Consider the following 20,737-nt stretch of genomic DNA (forward strand, 5'->3'; position numbering starts at 1 on the left):
CTGCCATAAATGGCAAGGAACAAACCTGACCCGATGTGGCAATGTTTAGCAGGTGAGCTTTTGGATGTGAAGATGTAAGGTTATCTAAGTGGCATTTACACCGTGTTCACAGGAGACGTTGTCAGCCAATTCCCAAATCGCAACCGGGGAAAGGTAGACAAACAAATCAACAACAGAGGGGAAGACATCTATGGCAGGGAGGCCTACTGATAAGCTAACTGAAAGGCAAGAAAGTGTGGTGTGCAGCCTGTGGTGCACGGATTGAGACAAGGTCTGTAAGTAATATTTTCAGTTGTGGAGGGCATGAGGGAAAGAGCTAAGTGAATAGACAAAATAGGTCTTGAATAACTATGTTATTATGAAACTATGTTTGCAGAACTGATGCATTTCTTTGTTATACGCTTTCCAATGTTCAATAATGAATGTGCTTACTTTGCATAGATGTTTAAGACATCAGTACTGGCCAACATCCAATATTCTTGCTCCCAGATTTTTGTGCTCTTTGTTCCAGACTGCAAACGTTGTCTTGGGATCCAAGGGAAGGGGCGCAGGCTGAGAACTAGATTTGTTCAGAGTTAGCTCAAGCTGTCCAGATTGTTCAGCATCAGTGAATTCCAACCAGGAAAACTCCTCAGAGACAAGGTATCCCATCTCCTGTCTACCTGCTGCCCAGGCCTAATGATATTTACCTTCTGGTTGAAGTATCCCTGGTTGACTGTCTGATCACATAGTCCTCTACTTCAATCTGCAAGAACGGCCAGTAGAATCTTTGTCTGCTCCAAAGTGTCCCATGTCGTCATGTAAGTTCTTCAGCGACACTGGTTTCAGCTTGCTGGGTAGCACCACTACAGGATTCCTTTGTCCATCACCAACATGTTCCGCTTTTTCTCTTCCTCATTTGGATTCCATCCTTTGTTTTTCAACTAGATTCCTTCTCTGATAGCAGCTAGCTAGGGCTATGGCATTCATGACATTTTGTTAGCCAGTTATTCTCATGAAAATGACTGATTGTGTCATGGTAATTGACCATTATTTAACATAAACATGTTTAGCATCTCCAGGCCTTCACACATACAAGCCGCTGATGCACGCCTTTTGAATATCTACATTGATAAATGCATTTAATAGACACCACTGCAATAAATCTATGATATATTTTAGGTAGGTCTCAAAAAACATATGAATAAAAAGTATTTCAGAAGAACCGAATATGAGTATGCCTACTGTATGCTATCTGGCTATGTGCCATGCTGTAGGCTAGGTCATTTAGCAGACAAGAAAAGCTTTTCCTTTGCCATTCTTTTATATTATAAACTGGGTGGTTCTAGCCCTGACACATTTAATTAATCTGTTGACAGCCCCCATCTCTGCGTGCTCGAGAACGGAATAAAGGAGAGAGAGGTAGAGATGGAAACGCACGGTGGTGATACATTATGTAGCTAAAAGTAATGTGACAGCATATTAGTTATTGGTAAAGAAAAGCCCTATTACTAGGCTACACAAAATACAAATTCCCTACAATTGTAGGCTAACTCTGAAAGCCACCCTGCACAATAAATGAACCAACAGCATCTTCAAGGCCTACAGTATATTTGCTCTCCGACTCAAGGAAAGAGCATTTGGAGCGTAGCATAAGGTAACCAGTCCATCCACTATGCATGATAATACAGTCCACACTCAAAGGCTATTACTAGAATTGTTTTAATTTTGGAGTATAGGCTAGACCAATTACATAACTAATCTTTAATCTGTTTTTCTGCCAGGCTATTAGGCTATGTATTGTATAACTGCACAATCAGTTCACCTCTGGCGATGTAGAGGTGAATCCAGGCCCTGCAGTGCCTAGCTCCACTCCTATTAGTGACCATAGTTTGCTTTGTATGTTTATATGTTTTGTTTGGTCAGGGTGTGATCTGAGTGGGCATTCTATGTTGTATGTGTAGTTTGTCTGTTTCTGTGTTTGGCCTGATATGGTTCTCAATCAGAGGCAGGTGTTAATCATTGTCTCTGATTGGGAACCATATTGAGGTAGCCTCTTTTGTCGTTGTGGGTGATTGTCTATGTTATGTTGCCTGTTAGCACAGTGTTTCATTAGCGTCACGGTTGTCACTTTGTTGTTTTGTAGTGTTCAGTTTTTCCATTAGAATGACGAACACTTACCACGCCGCATCTTGGTCCGATCCTTACTCCTCTTCAGACGAAGAGGAGGAAATCTGCCGTGACATTTAGCACACTCTGCCAACCCGGGTGTCTTAGCCGTGTCTGAATCCTGGTTTAGGAAGACCACCAATAACTCTGAAATCTCCATCCCTAACTATAACATTTTCAGACAAGATAGAACGGCCAAAGGGGGCGGTGTTGCAATCTACTGCAGAGGGAGCCTGCAGAGTTCTGCCCTACTATCCAGGTCTGCACCCAAACAATTTGAATTTCTACTTTTAATAATCCACCTCTCTAAAAAACAAGTCTCTCACCGTTGCCACCTGCTATAGACCACCCTCTGCCCCCAGCTGTGCTCTGGAAACCATATGTGAACTGTTTGCCCCCCAGCTATCTTCAGAGCTCGTGCTGCTAAGTGACCTAAACTGTGATATGCTTAAATTCTTGTGACTCTCAAACCCGGGTCCGGGAGCGTAATCATCGCCTGACACTAATTAGCATAACGCAACGGACATAAATCTTCCTAGAAAATCTTCCTATTCATGAAAATCACAAGTGAAATATATTGGAACACAGCTTAGCCTTTTGTTAATCACCCTGCATCTCAGATTTTCAAAATATGCTTTACAGCCAACGCTAGACAAGCATTTGTGTAAGTTTATCATAGACTAGCATAGCATTATGCCTTGCTAGCAGCAGGTAACTTGGTCACGGAAATCAGAAAAGCAATCAAATTAAATCGTTTACCTTTGATGAACTTCGGATGTTTTCACTCACGAGACTCCCAGGTAGATAGCCAAAGTTCATTTTTTCCCAAAATATTATTTTTGTAGGCGAAATAGCTCTGTTTGTTCTTTATGTTTGGCTGAAAAATTGCCCGGAAATTGCAGTCACGAAAACGCCAAAAAATATTCCAAATTAGCTCCATAATATCGACAGAAACATTGCAAACGTTGTTTATAATCAATCCTCAAGGTGTTTTTCAAATATCTATTCAATAATATATCAACCGGGACTGGTGGCTTCTTAGCAGGATAGAGAGAAACAATGGCCACATTTGTCCTTTACGCACCAAACACTCTGAGAGATTGGTTGACGTTCAGGCTCATTTTTCAAAATAAAAGCTATGAAAAAAAGCTATGAAACTATGTATTGTGACAATAGACACATTAGGGAAGCCATAGAAAAAGGAATCTGGTTGATATCTCTTTCACTGCTCAACAGGGACGCATAGGAACGCAGCGCTTTCTAAATAAGAGTCCCTTCCTGATTGGTTTTTACTCAGGCTTTTGCCTGCAACATCAGTTCTGTTATACTCACAGACAATATTTGTACAGTTTTGGAAACTTTAGAGTGTTTTCTATCCTAAGCTGTCAATTATATGCATATTCTAGCATCTTGTCCTGACAAAATGTCCCGTTTACTACGGGAACGTGATTTTTCCAAAAATGAAAATACTGCCCCCTAGTCACATTAACAACCCTCCAGACGAGCTTCAATGCCATACAACTCTCCTTCCGTGGCCTCCAACTGCTCTTAAATACAAGTAAAACTAAATGCATGCTCTTCAACCGATCGCTGCCTGCACCTGCCCGCCCGTCCAGCATCACTACTCTGGACGGTTCTGACTTAGAATATATGCTTATGTAAATAAGGTATCCGTTTGTTTTTTTTAAACATTTGCAAAAGATTTCCAAAACCTGTTATCGCTTTGTCATTATGTGGTATTGTGTGTAGATTGATGAGGAAAATAATGATTATATAATTTTTATAATGAAGGCTGTAGTGTAACAACATGTGGAGAAAAGGAAGGGGTCTGAATAATTTCTGAATGCACTGTATAGGCCTATGCACGTGCATAAGCTCTAATATGCGTATAGGTATTCTACATCCAACATCTTAAATGCTTTGAATAAATCATCACCTTAGAAAGTGCTGCCCATTTCATTGTAATTTGCTTTTAAACAACATCCACAATGAACATGGTTTCAACATGTTGTTGAATTTCTTTCTTCAAATTGATAATCACAGTGCTGTAAAAATGTTTTTGCCTCACGGTGAGTTTTAAAAGCATAAGTGTGATTTTCATTTGCATTGATGTCAGAGTGGTTACAGGGACAATAGAGCTCTGATTACCAGGCCATTAGCCGGTCATTAGCAATTTGTTGTACTACCAATGCATGCCCTGAGTGCATAAGCGGAGAAGACCGTGACTCAACGGTCAAGTGAAATTAGTCAGCCACCAATTGTGCAAGTTCTCCCACTTAAAAAGATGAGAGAGGCCTGTAATTTTCATCATAGGTACACACCAACTATGACAGACAAAATGAGAAGAAGAAATCCAGAAAATCACATTGTAGGATTTTTAATGAATTTATTTGCAAATTATGGTGGTAAATAAGTATTTGGTCAATAACAAAAGTTTATCTCAATACTTTGTTATATACCCTTTGTGGGCAATAACAGAGGTCAAACGTTTTCTGTAAGTCTTCACAAGGTTTTCACACACTTGCTGGTATTTTGCGTAATTCCTCCATGCAGATCTCCTCTAGAGCAGTGATGTTTTGAGGTTGTTGCTGGGCAACACGGACTATCAACTCCCTCCAAAGATTTTCTATGGGGTTGAGATCTGGAGACTGGCTAGGCCACTCCAGGACCTTGAAATGCTTCGTTGCCCGGGAGGTGTGTTTGGGATCATTGTCATGCTGAAAGACCCAGCCACGTTTCATCTTCAATGCCCTTGCTGATGGAAGGAGGTTTTCACTCAAAATCTCACGATACATGGCCCCATTCATTCTTTCCTTTACACGGATCAGTCGTCCTGGTCCCTTTGCAGAAAAACAGCCCCAAAGCATGATGTTTCCACCCCCATGCTTCACAGTAGGTATGGTGTTCTTTGGATGCAACTCAGCATTCTTTGTCCTCCAAACACGACGAGTTGAGATTTTGGTTTCATCTGACCATATGGCATTCTCCAAATCTTCTTCTGGATCATCCAAATGCTCTCTAGCAAACTTCAGACGGGCCTGGACATGTACTGGCTTAAGCAGGGGGACATGTCTGGCACTGCAGGATTTGAGTCCCTGGCGGTGTAGTGCGTTACTGATGGTAGGCTTTGTTACTTTGGTCCCAGCTCTCTGCAGGTCATTCACTAGTTCCCCCCCGTGTGGTTCTGGGATTTTTGCTCACCATTCTTGTGATCATTTTGACCCCACGGGGTGAGATCTTGCGTGGAGCCCCAGATTGAGGGAAATTATCAGTGGTCTTGTATGTCTTCCATTTCCTAATAATTGCTCCCACAGTTGATTTCTTCAAACCAAGCTGCTTACCTATTGCAGATTCAGTCTTCCCAGCCTGGTGCAGGTATACAATTTTGTTTCTGGTGTCCTTTGACAGCTCTTTGGTCTTGGCCATAGTGGAGTTTGGAGTGTGACTGTTTGAGGTTGTGGACAGGTGTCTTTTATACTGATAACAAGTTCAAACAGGTGCCATTAATACAGGTAACGAGTGGAGGACAGAGGAGCCTCTTAAAGAAGAAGTTACAGGTCTGTGAGAGCCAGAAATATTGCTTGTTTATAGGTGATCAAATACTTATTTTCCACCATTTTTTTTGCAAATAAATTCATTAAAAATCCTACTGTGTGATTTTCTGGATTTTTTCTCCTCATTTTGTCTGTCATAGTTGAAGTGTACCTATGATGAAAATTACAGGCCTCTCTCATATTTTTAAGTGGGAGAACTTGCACAATTGGTGGCTGACTAAATACTTTTTTGCCCCACTGTATGTCTCTTCAGGCAGTCAACGGCTCCGTGTCCTTCTTGACCACAGCCGAAGCAGTCAGGGCAGCTTTCATTTCCCTGCTTGGCACATTCTTGACTGACTTTGGTGTTGGCCCTGTCTGTCGTCTGCGGCTCTGGATGGTGAGGAAGGAGCATATCCCTGCGCATTGCCTCTTGTCTGTGCTTTGGAGGAGCTCATCTGACCCCTGGAGGGCAAGAGATGTGAGTATCCCTGGGCCACACCTGCAGCAGGTTTTATCATTTTCTCCAGGTTTTGAGACAGGGCCAACAGTTGCGCCCAGCTCCTGGATGGCTGTGTGGTTGGCCTTCACTTCAGCGTCAACCTGAGTGGGGGAGACTGGTCACATTGTTCACTTTCCCCATGTTGCTGTGCTTAGCTGACATTTGCTGGTCTGTGTCTAGCACTGCGACCTAGGCATTTCTGTATATCTGCTTCCTCACTGGCGGATTTTGTTATCTTGTCGAGGATGAAGTCATCAGTCACACTACGATCAGATATGTATTTCTTGATGTCATCTTTGATTTTGGTGAATTTTTCACTGAGACCTTGGTAAAGTGTGTGGAGAAACCCTGCACAAGCTTCTTGTCATAGAAGATTTAAAGTGTCTACGGGGCAGCAGTGCTGCTACATCAGTAACCCTCACCAACCTAGATACCTGTTCTGCAACAAGGGGTGCTGCAGGCTCTGTCCAATTGCTCACAATGTCTTTGGTTAGTGTCGTGTTGTTCTCAGTTGGTGTAGTCTCATTGTCTTTGGTTGTTAACAGTTACTCAAGGTGCTCATGCAAGTGAAGCAGGCAGGACAAGCCCTCATCCTCCAACTTCAGCAGCTTCTCACCCTTGATATAGTCAGTGATGTAGTCAAAGAATTCTGGTTTGTTGGGCTCAGATGCCTCTGGAATGTTTCTCTCACTCTGTCTAGTGCCACTGCTAGTGTGTGCAGCTGGCTTCTATTCAGTGATGTTAACTATTTCTGGATGTTGCAGATAATCTTGCGATGCGTTGCCATCTTGACTGGATGCCTAATGTCGTACTCTGCTCTCTGATGACTCACAAAGTCCTCTCTGCAGCTCTGATGTCAGCATCTCTGTGTTGTAGGATCAGCAACCTGTCAGATGGCGTCGCAATCCCAGACGAGCCCTCAAATGTTACCGGCCTGAATCTGAAGGTTGACTGTAGTGATAAAGAGAAATGGACAGAAAACGTATCATCTTCACAGTTCTGACGCTATCTTTATTCTGAAGAATGATATGCGCGCTTGGCCTGAACTTGTTGTTTCCCCCACTACCACAATGCATCATCGCCATCTATTGGACGGATGGACTAACTATTGCTTAAGCATGTAGAAAATAAATGTTGATAAGACAAATGTTTCTTTAAAAAAATAAAGGGTTGTCTGTTTCTAGTGACTTGAGTTTTTCAACACATTACACGAACATGGACAATGCTTGTAAATGTTGGCATGTGTGGATCTGTACTCCTGAGAGGAAAGATTAGGACACAATGTAAGACCTCTGCCAACAGATCCCAGACATGGAGAAATTGTTTTCTCAGTCATTTTTATCATATTTAGCATGCTCAGTTGGAGCCCTGGATTTACCTCAGTCAAATATGGTGGAGAACATCTGAGATTTGGAAAGATGTATGGTATGGCGAGATGTTTAATGATGGTTGTGGTGCTTAAACCACTAGGAAAAAACACAGGAAACTTTGACAGGAACAGTTTCTCCATGTCTGGGACCGGTCTGCTACACTATACAAAACAAGGCTTGCAGAGTAGCTAGATATTATTAGTATAAAGATATTACATTTTTGAGGGAAAACCTACTGACTCTGCCTGTGTCTGCTTACTTATGTGGAGAAGAATCACACATCTTGGCAGGACAATTTTTTGCCCTGTCTGCCAGGCATGCCAACTGGCTCTTCAGTTCCCGTGGCCTGGTGTTATGTTGCCATCTGTAATCTGCCTGAAATGTAGAAATGTTCCATTCTTGTCATGCTCCATTCATATTACTATTCATATGAACTCATCTAATGTCACATCCCAGTAATAGATTGATAATTGTTACTCATTTCCATAAAGTGCTTCTAAAGACTTTTCGGGAATACACTTTCTGGCCAACTGGTGGTTTAATTCGATCTGTCCTTCAGGTGACAGGTAAGAAAATTGAGCCAGACCTGACCCTGTAAAAGTAATTGAATGATTGATCGATGGCCAGGGTGCTCTGGAGACCAGTCCGTCGAGACATTATTTGGCAAATAGTTTACGCATCGCCTCCAACTGGCAGAGCATCATCCCCTGCCAAATCCCACTGTTGCCACCGTTGTGCGAGTCCGTCTGGCCTGGCCCTGCAATACCCCTGAGAGACCATGACGACATTTGGGCATTCAGACATTCCATCATTGTCTTCAGAGCAGGCACTTGTTGGGGAAGCTGAACGGTGGCTGTGGAGAGTTCCGTTATTTTGGCATGTTAAAGCATCCCTTCTCACTGGGCACAGACATCAATTCACTGTCTATTCCATGTTGGTTCCACATCATTTAACTTCTTTGGGATAGGGGGCATTATTTGGATGAATGATACATTGGATGAAAAGCATTGGATGAAAAGCGTGCACAAAGTAAACTGCCTGTTTCTCAGGCCCAAAAGCTAGGATATGTAGATTTAGATATACTCACAGACATACTTTTAACAGTTTTGTCTAACAGGACTGATATGGCAGGCGAAACCCCGAGGACCACCCCCCCTTTAATCATAACCCAAGTCCTCCAAAAGTGCGGTTCCTAGGGTTTCCACAAGATGTCAACAGTCTTTAGAAAGAGTTTCAGGCGTTATTTTTTTTTTTATTACCCGGAAATTGTAGTTTTTCTAGATGGCTTCAGATTTTGGCTTTAGTGATTCCAATCACGTGGAGGAAAGCGCGTTCTGTGTTGTTTATCTCCGGTAAAGACAATAACGATTATCCGTCTTAAATTTTATCGTTTATTTGCGTATTACGATACCTAAGGATTGATTATAAAAGTTTATTAGTAACGTTTGGGATTCATTTTATATGCATTTTGACGTAGGGAAACTGAATGGATTATTGACTGATGCGTACCAGCTAAACTGAGTTTTTATTCATATAAATTAGAACATTATCGAACACAAGGACAATTTGTGATGTAACTTGTAGTTTGAATTTGGCGCCCTGCACTTTCACTGAATGTTGGTCAGGTGGGACGGTAGCGTCCCATCTAGCCTAGAGGTTTTGAAATTACGTCAACACGTTGATTTAACCAGTGTTGGCAGCAGGTGGCCTAGTGGTTAGAGCGTTGGACTAGTAACTGAAAGGATGGAAGATCGAATCCCTGAGCTGACAATATACAAATCTGTTGTTTTGCCCCTGAACAAGGCAGTTAACCCACTGTTCCTAGGCAGTCATTGAAAATAAGAATTTGTTCTTAACTGGCTAGCCTAGTTAAATAAAGGTAAAATAAGTGAGTGGCCAGTGGGTTGGCTTGTATGAAGAGAGAGTGTGTCAATGGCAGGTGGAATGGTAGTGCTGTTGTACATTCTGTGGCAGGCGCGTTAAGGTTGAAAGTGGTGTTACCAGGGTGATGAGTGGGCGCTTTGAACAGCATTATTTAATTAAACTGAATGAGATCACAGTGCTCGAGATTCACATCAGAGAGTAGCTTTACTTTCATTTTGCCTGCAGAGTTGCATGCAGACACGCTGATACGAAAGAACTGGTTGCTTTCAGTCTGAAAATATTGCCATAGAAGCAGATGACCCATAGATTTACACATAATCAATGAGGGCAGTGAGACAGACAAAGAAAGATCACTGGTTTAATGTCCTAACATCAAAGTAGTGTGTATAGATTGAAATGTGCCACGTTGAGGCTTTCATCAGGCACTAAATACTGATGGAAACACCACTAACATGGTCGACAGCTCATAAAAGCAAAACATCTGTTTAGGCCATAAACATGTTTAGACTTTGTACATTTATATGGCACTAGAGATGCTGATCCTGCCTTCACCACTTTTTTACCATTCAACTCTGTCCCATATTCCCAAAACTCAGGAGACATATGCTCTTCGTAGCAGATTTTATCTTCTACCTTACAAATGTGACTTGTTTCAGGATACTAGGCGTACATCTCGTGTCACTACTTCACAGGAGAGGCATTTGAACATAAGCATGATATATATATTTTTTTTACTGTGAAAAAGTGCCATGCTATTGTTTGAGGAGAGCTCCTAACAACAAAACACTTTTTTTTACCATGATCGGTTTGATAAATTCAACTCTGAAGGTAAAATGTGTACTTACATTCTGAAATGCTTTATCATCCAAAGAGTCCCAGAGATAACATGAAGTGTCGTTTTGTGAGATAAAATCCTTTTTCATATCCTAAAAAGGTCCATATAGCATGCACGATTGATTTTGTATTTCCACTCGTTCAATTTGCAAAGAAAGGAATCTGTAAAGATCTAACCCTAAACGTTGTTTCAACCAGCCAAATCATGTTAGTACTTATTCCTCAGAGATCCTAGAACGTAACCAGACTGCACTATATCATTAGGAGTATAAGACACCAAATTTCCTCAGAGAGCGACGCCTTTATGGCATGCCGATGACGCAGGCAGTCTTCACTTGATTGACTAACTTTGTCAAATAAGCACCAATCGGGGTCAAACAAAGCTAGCTAGATAGCCAATGAGCTGGGCTTTGTGGGAGTATAAATGTTGCTGCTAACCTTGTGCGACATCAAGCCTTTTCCTTTTGGACAGAAATTCTAAGAATATGGAGAGTTATGAAGTTATGAAAACTGGGTGTTTTGAAAATGTTGAACTTATAATATGGCTACTAATACTGGAAAAGCTAAATCAAAGTCAAAGTATACAGATATGACGATATTCTTGCAGAAAAATGTAATGTGAATATAAATGTCTCCTTCACGATTGGCCCAAATGTACCTGGGTAACTTCACGCTAAATGTCATGGAGTTTGCTCATAGCTCAAGTTATCTGTCTGAAACTTTGCACATACACTGCTGCCATCTTGTGGACACCATCGGAATTACAACCAGAGTGATGGCTAGATTTGGGACCTCTCTGTTGCATTTCAAAGACGGTGGTAGAAAAAAAGGTTGTTTTTTTATTTGTATTTTCTTCTACCAGATCTATGGTTTTATCTCCTACATTCACATTTCCACAAACTGCAAAGTGTTTCCTTTTAAATGGTACCAAGAATATGCATATCCTTGCTTCAGGGCCTGAGCTACAGGCAGTTAGATGTGGGTATGTCATTTCTGGTGAAAATTTAAAAAAAGGGGGCTATCCCTAAGAATTAAAACACCTGTCTCCGGATTACATCTTCAAACTAAGGACAACTATGGCATCCATGACAGAGAGTGAGAAGCATTCATCCGTATATAGGACTAAAAGATTCTAGCTAGCTACATTTTCATGTATTATACATCTCTACCTTTGTCACAAAGTCGTTTTCATTGCATGTTAACATATATTGATAATTAGCCAGCTAACATTAGTTGGCTAGCTCGATAGCTAACATTACGTGTATGATCTGTTTATTACTTTATCTCAGAGCCATTTACATTGCTAGTCACAGCCTAATGTTAGCTAGCTAGCTAACATTGAACCTAGTTGGTTAGCTTTAGCTACCTGTAGATTCATGCAGAGTAGTAATGTTATGAATTGGGATTATGGTTCATTGTTTAGCTAGCTACATATCTAAATGAAAGACTCAATGCCTTTTATTTCGTCACCATCACAACCGTAAGCTATTTTCTGTAATTAGCTTGCCATTAAATTGTAACTAAAGATATTGCTTTGAGTTCATTTTCCTGTACAAATGTATTTTTTTTATAAAGTTAAGACGTTGTCAGCTATATGATATGAATAGAATGTCCATGCTTTCATAATGACAACTGTATACAGACATGTTGATAGACAGTGTCAATCAGCCTTTAGTCTTTGGTTTGGTTGTTGAGCACATGGTCTCACGTGAATCCTTAAAGAGATGGGTGGGGCTACGGCTTAAGAGGGTGTGAATGATGCTGAATGGGTGGAGATAAAGAAGAGCTCTCCAGTAGGTGTACCAAAATATTCAAGGGTCATTTTCTCAAAAGTGGAGTTACAAGTTTATCAACTTTCAAAGCAGAATTACTTTCCCATTGTTGTTCAACTGTAGTGTATGATATACAATTTTCGTAGCTCCGAGTCTGTAATTTTATCCAATGTAAAAAAAAAAAAACATTTCAAATTTTGCTACATAAGACTGAATCAAGCCGGTCCCTCCCAAATGTCTCTGCTATAAAACATGGTGTTCTGTTCACTGTCTGGTGGAAGCCATATGCATCAACCATATCTACTCCTTCAACCATAACTGCTGTTTGGAAAACTGGCGTTCAAACAACACAGGCTTTCAAACCACAACAACAAAAATGTCCCACCCCATCTGGTGGCCAGTGTAACAGTATAACTTTAGACCGTCCCCTCGCCCATACCCGGGCGCGAACCAGGGACCCTCTGCACACATCAACAACAGTCACCCACGAAGCATCGTTACCCATCGTTCCACAAAAGCCGCGGCCCTTGCAGAACAAGGGGAACTTCTACTTCAAGGTCTCAGAGCAAGTGACGTCACCGATTGAAACGCTATTTAGCGCGTACCACCGCTAACTAAGCTAGCCGTTTCACATCCGTTACACCAGCAACGTAATGTAATTTCTCTACCCTAAGTCGCCTCCAACGTAGTTTTAGAGAATTTGACTGTATGTCTAACCAGCCTCACAACCACAGACCATGTGTAACCATGCCAGCCCAGGACCTCCACATCTGTCTTCTTTACCTGCGGTATCGTTTGAGACCAGCCACCCAGAGATCTGACGAAACTGTGGGTTTAAACAACAGTAGAATGTATGCACAAACTGTCAGATACCGTATCAGGGAAGCTCATCTACATGCTCGTCATCCTCACCAGGGTCTTGACCTGACTGCAGTTCAGCGTCGTAACCAACTTCAGTGGGCAAATGCTCACCTTCGATGGCCACTGGCATGCTGGAGAAGTGTGCTCTTCATGGATGAATCCCAGTTTAATAGAGATAGGGGGCAGCATTTTCACTTTGGATGAATTGCGTGCCCAAACTACTCTGTCCCAGATGGGAATATATGCATATTATTATTACTGGTGGATAGAAAACACTCAAGTCTCTAAAACTGTTTGAATTATGTCTGTGAGTATAACAGAACTCATATGGCAGACAAAAACCTGAACAGTGCCTTTTGAAGTCCATGTTAGTTATGGATGTGCATGCACTTCCTAGGGCTTCCACAAGATGTCACCGTCTTTAGATTCTGGTTGTATGATTCTACTTTAAAGGAGGGGCTCATAGGAGCTCTTTTACTGAGCGGTCTGGCAGAAAGCCTCGGTCTCATTGCGCCGGGTCACGAGAGAGTATGCTTTCGTTCCAATGCTTTTCTTCAGTCAATGAAATTCTCCGGTTGGAAACTTATTGATGATTAATGTTTAAAACATCCTGAATATGGATTGCATACATCATTTGACTTGTTTCTACGACCTGTAACGGAACATTTTGAGTTTTTGTCTGGAGGAATTGCTCGTGCTTTTGGAAGATTGAATGCTGGGCTGAACAAGCTAACAACAAGTGGCTAAATGATGGGCTTTATGGAACTTTATGGAACAAATCAGTCATTTATTGTCGAACTGGGATTCCTGGGACTGCCTTCTGATGAAGATATTCAAAGGTAAGTGAATATTTATAGTGTTTTTTGTAGCTTCTGTTGACGCCAAAATGGCGGCTATTTCTTTGGCTAATTTGGGTTCTCAGATTATTATTTTTCCGTAAAGTTTTTTTGAAATCTGACACAGCGGTTGCATAGAGGATACGTTTATCTTTAATTCCGTGAATAACACTTGCATCTTTTATCAATGTTTAATGTGAGTATTTCTGCAAAATCTGCACTAACACGCCAATGTAAACTGATATGTTTTATATATATATGCATATTATCGAACAAAACACACAATACATGTATAACATGATGTCCTATGAGTGTCATCTGATGGAGATAATCAAAGGTTAGTGATTCATTTTATCTACACTGCTCAAAAAACTTAAACAACACAATGTAACTCCAAGTCAATCACAATTCTATGAAATCAAACTGTCCACTTAGGAAGCAACACTGATTGACAATAAATTGCACATGCTGTTGTGCAAATGAAATAGAAAACAGGTGGAAATTATAGGCAATTAGCAAGACACCCCCAATAAAGGAGTGGTTCTGTAGGGGGTGACCACAGACCACTTCTCAGTTCCTATGCTTCCTGGCTGATGTTTTGGTCACTTTTGAATGCTGGCGGTGCTTTCACTCTAATGGTAGCATGAGACAGAGTCTACAACCCACACAAGTGGCTCAGGTAGTGCAGCTCATCCAGGATGGCACATCAATGCGAGCTGTGGCAAGAAGGTTTGCTGTGTCTGTCAGCGTAGTGTCCAGAGCATGGAGGCGCTACCAGGAGACAGGCCAGTACATCAGGAGACGTGGAGGAGGCCATAGGAGGGCAACAACCCAGCAGCAGGACTGCTACCTCCGCCTTTGTGCAAGGAGGAGCAAGAGGAACACTGCCAGAGCCCTGCAAAATGACCCCCAGCAGGCCACAAATGTGCATGTGTCTGCTCAAATGGTCAGAAACAGACTCCATGAGGGTGGTATGAGGGCCCGACGTCCACAGGTGGGGGTTGTGCTTACAGCCCAACACCGTGCAGGACGTTTGGCATTTGCCAGAGAACACCAATATTGGCAAATTCGCCACTGGTGCCCTGTGCTCTTCACAGATGAAAGCAGGTTCACACTGAGCACGTGACAGACGTGACAGAGTCTGGAGACACAGTGGAGAACGTTCTGCTGCCTGCAACATCCTCCAGCATGACCGGTTTGGTGGTGGGTCAGTCATGGTGTGGGGTGGCATTTCTTTTGGGGGCAGCACAGCCCTCCATGTGCTCGCCAGAGGTAGCCTGACTGCCATTAGGTACCAAGATGAGATCCTCAGACCCCTTGTGAGACCATATGCTGGTGCGGTTGGCCCTGGGTTCCTCCTAATGAAAGACAATGCTAGACCTCATGTGGCTGGAGTGTGTCAGCAGTTCCTACAAGAGGAAGGCATTGATGCTATGGACTGGCCCACCCGTTCCCCAGACCTGAATCCAATTGAGCACATCTGGGACATCATGTCTCGCTCCATCCACCAACGTTGGACCACAGACTGTCCAGGAGTTGGCGGATGCTTTCGTCCAGTTCTGGAAGGAGATCCCTCGAGACCATCCGCCACCTCATCAGGAGCATGTCCAGATGTTGTAGGGAGGTCATACAGGCACGTGGAGGCCACACACACTACTGAGCCTCATTTTGACTTGTTTTAAGGACATCACATAAAAGTTGGATCAGCCTGTAGTGTGGTTTTCCACTTTAATTTTGAGTGTGACTCCAAATCCAGACCATGGGTTGATAAATGTAATTTCCATTGATAATTTTTGTGTGATTTTGTTGTCAGCACATTCAATTATGTAAAGAAAAAAAGTATTTAATACAAATATTTCATTCATTCAGATCTAGGATGTGTTATAATTGTGTTCCCTTTATTTTTTGAGCAGTGTTTATTTCTGCTTTCTTGACTATCTGGCTGTGAAAAATGGCTGTGTGTGTTTTTGGATTTGGTGGTGATCTAACAAATATATGTTGTGTTTTCGCTGTAAAACATTTTAAAAATCGGACACGACGGGTAGATTAACAAGATGTTTATCTTTCATTTGCTGTATTGGACTTATTAATGTGTGAAAGTTAAATGTTTCAAAATATGTTTTTAATTTCCCGCGCCACCTTTTGAGCTGAATGGGGGGGGGGTGTTCCTTTTGAGGGACTCCTTGCCATAACAAGTTTTAAACTGTACCGGGCAGATGGCAGACTGTATATAGCATTGTGTGGGCGAGCGGTTTGCTGATGTCAACATTGTGAACAGTTGGCTTCATAATGGGATTCCTGAGGCCCGTTGCTGTGCAATTCTCCCGCCGCCTTCACATCATGTTTCAGCATGATAATCCACGGGCCCATGTCACAAGGATCTCTACATAATTCCTGGAAGCTGAAAATGTCCCAGTTCTTTCATGGCCTGCATACTCAGACATGTCACCCATTGAGCATATTTGAGATGCTCTGAATTCAATGTGCACGACAGAGTGTTCCAGTTTCCGCCAATATCCAGCAACTTCGTAGAGCCATTGAAGAGGAGTGGGACAACATTACACAAGCCACAATCAACAGCCTGATCAACTCTATGTAAAGGAGATGTGTCGAATTGCATGAGGTAAATGGTCATCACACCAGATATTGACTGGTTTTCTGATCCACGCCCCAACATATTTTTAAAGGTATCTGTATTCCGATTCATGTGATTGGGGCCTAATGAATTTATTTTAATTGACTGATTTCCTAACTCAGTAAAATCTTTAAAATTGTTGCATGTTGCGTTAATATTTTGGTTCAGTCTAGTTTTTGTTCTCTTTAAAATGATCACGAGTGTTGCATCGTAGGTTACATATTTTGAAACAGAAGGATAAAAAAAAAACTTGACTTTTTTTTCATTAGTGTTTGTCATGTTAAATCGGGCATTTTGATTTGAACATATGGATTGTTTAAGATTTGTTGGCTAGGCTACCTATATAATTATTTTGTTTATGGATCAAGCCTTCTGACTCATTCCTAGTGATTAGTGTTTTAGTGTATGCTGCTGTCCAGCGGTTCTGAATTTGTGATGTACCTGTCTGTCCACATTTTTCTGTGCAATAGTCTTTTGATTTGAACATTTGAAAAGTTTTGGTGTGTGTACTAGGCTATTTGATGTAATTTATATGTTACAGCACTTCGGTTTCAATAACTGATATGTTGAAAAGGAACAAAATTATCTGATTCTGTCTTCAGTCCTTATTAAAGAGGATAGATGGGCTTAAGTCTGGAACAGTGGACACATCATAAAATTCACAAAACCTAGTGATCAAACACAAAAATGGTTTGAATCGTTTTTTCACTATTCATTTACCACATCGTGAATTTTACAACACTTCCAACTAAACTATGTCTTTGCTGTAGGCTTACTTTGGCGTGCCGTTTTGATTCATTTGTCACTCTTTCTCGGACAAGATGAGGTTGATAAATATATTTGCCTCAATTTACTCTCAACTCTGTTCCTAATTAGCATTCAGAAAAGACCTCAGCAAGTCTACAAGCTCCTGTGGGTCATCTCTAGCCGACACTGTCAGCTACCATTCACAAGTGCGATCAGAGACTTGTGTCCAATGCCCAATCCATGATGAATCCATGTTCTGTATTGAAATTAATTGAATAAAGTGTTGAACTTCGTCCATCCCCTTATTCTGTCTTAGCTAGCAAACTGACTAGAGCTTAGCTAGATAATTAGCAGAGTAGTACAGTGGCTTGCGAAAGTATTCAGCCCCTTGGCATTTTTCCTATTTTATTGCCTTACAACCTGGAATAATTAAATAAGAAATTGGGGGTTTGTATCATTTCATTGAAAATATATTTATTGTGAAACAAACAAGAAAGACAAAATGGAAAACTTGAACGTACTTTGTTTAGCTATTAAGTTAAGTTTGAGCGACTTAGCAATAAAATGTGTTCTATACTGCTGTCAACATTCTACAAGGAAATAGCCACTTAATGATAATAAAATTAACTAAAATTACCCCAGATACAAAACGTAGATGAGTGATAACTCACTTCTAGAATGTTGTCATTGATGAGAATGAAGCTCAAAAACTATTGACATTCAGAAGTGACTTTGTTTAGACATCCAGCCTGTATAGTAGTTGCATGACCAGAGACAAATTTTCAAAGGCACAGTTTATTTATTTTGGAGTGGTAGATGCATTCAGTCTTATAGGATCCTTACCACTATATGATTGATATGTCAAATGATAAATCCCAAGTTATCAATTAAAAGTTTATGGAAAAACTGGACTTGTCCTCATGTGAAAATTACTTCATTTAATTAAATAGCACATTTTTTACAACATGCATTTCAAGGTATTCAAAGTCATGCATTGAAAGGCATATGGAACTTAACATCCTTCCTCTTGGCAGGTCTGTATAGGTGACCAGGGATTCTCTCTACCACATGAAAATGTCTCAATGGAGCTCATAAGTGTAGCCACGCAGCCTATTTTGGCGGTTCACAATATCGGCCGTGCGGATGTGGAATGCAAGTGGAGGAATCCAGCTGTGCCCAACCAGGTGCAGTTAGTGGAGGACCTGTACCCGACTGAAGACTTCAACCCTCCGCCCTGAGAGCCCACATTAGGAGGATCTTCAGGGCTAAGGAATGCTCTCTAGGGCAGGTTCAGGGGAATGCCATGTTTCCTTGCACTTGAGCCAGAACAACCGCTACCATCCCTGTCTGTACCAGACATTGTAAAAAACAAGGACACCTGGAGCATGCAGGCATCCTGGCTGGCATGGCGCTCTCGGTGGAGCAGCAGGAGGCTATTCGGCAGGCAACATTTGAACAGTGCACCAACCCCAACTGGGCACCATGAGGAGAGGGAGCAGTGGTTAATGCCAAGCACGCTAGTCTGTGGCTGCTAAAAAGAGTCCTCAGATCACAGTCGTTGGATGGGGTGTAAAGTGTCTGTAAAGTGGGGCACAGATAAAGAAGAGTGCATCAAGGCACTCTTGATGTGCTTTGGGTCACGGGGTCTGGGATCCTGGGTGCCACACTGGATGGACTGGTGGGCAACACATCATTGGTGGAGGTCAAGTGTCCCTATGGTGCAAAAAGGACCTTACCATTGAGGAGGCAGTGAAGTGAAAGGATTTCTAAAACAAGGAGGGAGGGTCTTACCACCTCCGTGAGACCATTCTTACTGGCTTCAGCTCCACATCACTGGAAGGGACACCTGCTTCTTCGTTGTGTGGACCACCAAAGCCTCCATCACCGTCCCCATCCAGCGTGACAACCTCTGACAGACTCAGATTGCGCCTCTTGTCAGTACCCGTTTTCAGGGAAGTCAATGATTTAAAAAAAATATTCCACAGTTCATACACACGCACTAGGTTCCCAGAATAGGTTATATTACATACAAGTTTAGCTCAAAGCAGCCAACTAAAGTAATGTAGTCCCCTTTATCATGGGCACAGCGGGAATTTATATTGTACTTGCTGAATGCCCCAGTCTTTCTAGCCTGTACCTGGCATTGTTGAAAAATTTTACAATTAATAAAGGTCATACATTTTTCACCATAAGCTCCTAGAATAGGTTATATTATATTAAAGTTTTTCCCAAAGCAGCCAATTAAATTAATGCAGTTAACTTAAGTTCAATCAAAGGCTGGTCTGAGTGCATCTCTTCAGTTTCATTCTAAGTTCAGCACAATTCATATAGCATTTTATCATGGGCACAGTGGGAATTTATATCTGTGATGTTTAAAGAATGTCTTACCCCCAGAGTGAGAGCGAGTGAGAGAAAGAGTACATAATTTCCAGCAGATCTCCTTGATGAGGGTGTTGTTGATCATGCACTGCTTCTCGTGGGGTGTGCCGGATGTACCACATGTCACGCCTCATGTCTAAAACATGGGGAAAAGGCGAGAAAGTAAAAATGTTGATGCATCTACAAATTCAATGTTTAACACAATATTGTATCATATTTGATGAGTCACTGGCCTGTCCGCCCACGGGCTCAATGTGCTGTAGTCTCCACAACTGGACGCTCGCGCTCGGATCACACTGGCACAGGATGTCCATGCACCGGATGGCCTGAGAGATGCACTCCTGTTGGACTGGAAAACAAAGTGAGATTTGGTCAGTGGTAGGTTTTTCCTCAATGCCGTATCACCTTTATTTGAACAAAAACTCATTGTTTATCAAAACACAAACACATCTTGGACAATTTGACAAGTGGTCCCTCAACACCCAATCCTCATTGTTTGTTCTTATTCGCAATCAACAGTCTGGATCTTCCTCCATGGTGGATGAGCTACCTTTTCTGGTAAATACAGGGCAGCTACAGACCTGTAGCCTTTACTAGCTAGCTAAGTTGATGACAAAAATGGTAACATTATATTCAAATACCATAGCCCATCTAAAGTCCTACTATGTGAATGGGTTATTTCTACTAAGGATTGAGGAATTATCTGGAATGCTCAACTAAATGATCAAGATAGTCTAGCAAATTTTCAAAAGCATCTAGCATATTACCACAGATCTTTGACCAGCTTGTTAACAAATAGCAAACCCTCCTTCAGGGTTATCTTTGGTCTCTTAGTTGCCTCTGATTAATGCCCTCCTTGCCTGGTCTGTTAGTTTTGGTGGGCGGCCCTCTCTTGGCAGGTTTGTTGTGGTGCGATATTCTTAACATTTTTTAATAATGGATTTAATGGTGCTCCGTGGGATGTTCAAAGTTTTGGAACTTTTTCTATACCCCAACCCTGATCTGTTCTTCTCCACAACTTTGTCCCCGACCTGTTTGGAGAGGTCATTGGTCATCACGGTGCCACTTGCTTGGTGGTGGTGGTGCCGCTTGCTTGGTGGTGGTGGTGGTGGTGGTGGTGGTGGTGGTGGTGGTGGTGGTGGTGGTGGTGGTGGTGGTGGTGGTGGTGCCGCTTGCTTGCTTGCTTGCTTGCGTGGTGGTGGTGGTGGTGTTGCAGACTCTGGGGCATTTCAGAAC

This window comes from Oncorhynchus clarkii, chromosome 2 (assembly GCF_045791955.1).
Source record: "Oncorhynchus clarkii lewisi isolate Uvic-CL-2024 chromosome 2, UVic_Ocla_1.0, whole genome shotgun sequence".
Lineage (NCBI taxonomy): Eukaryota > Metazoa > Chordata > Actinopteri > Salmoniformes > Salmonidae > Oncorhynchus > Oncorhynchus clarkii.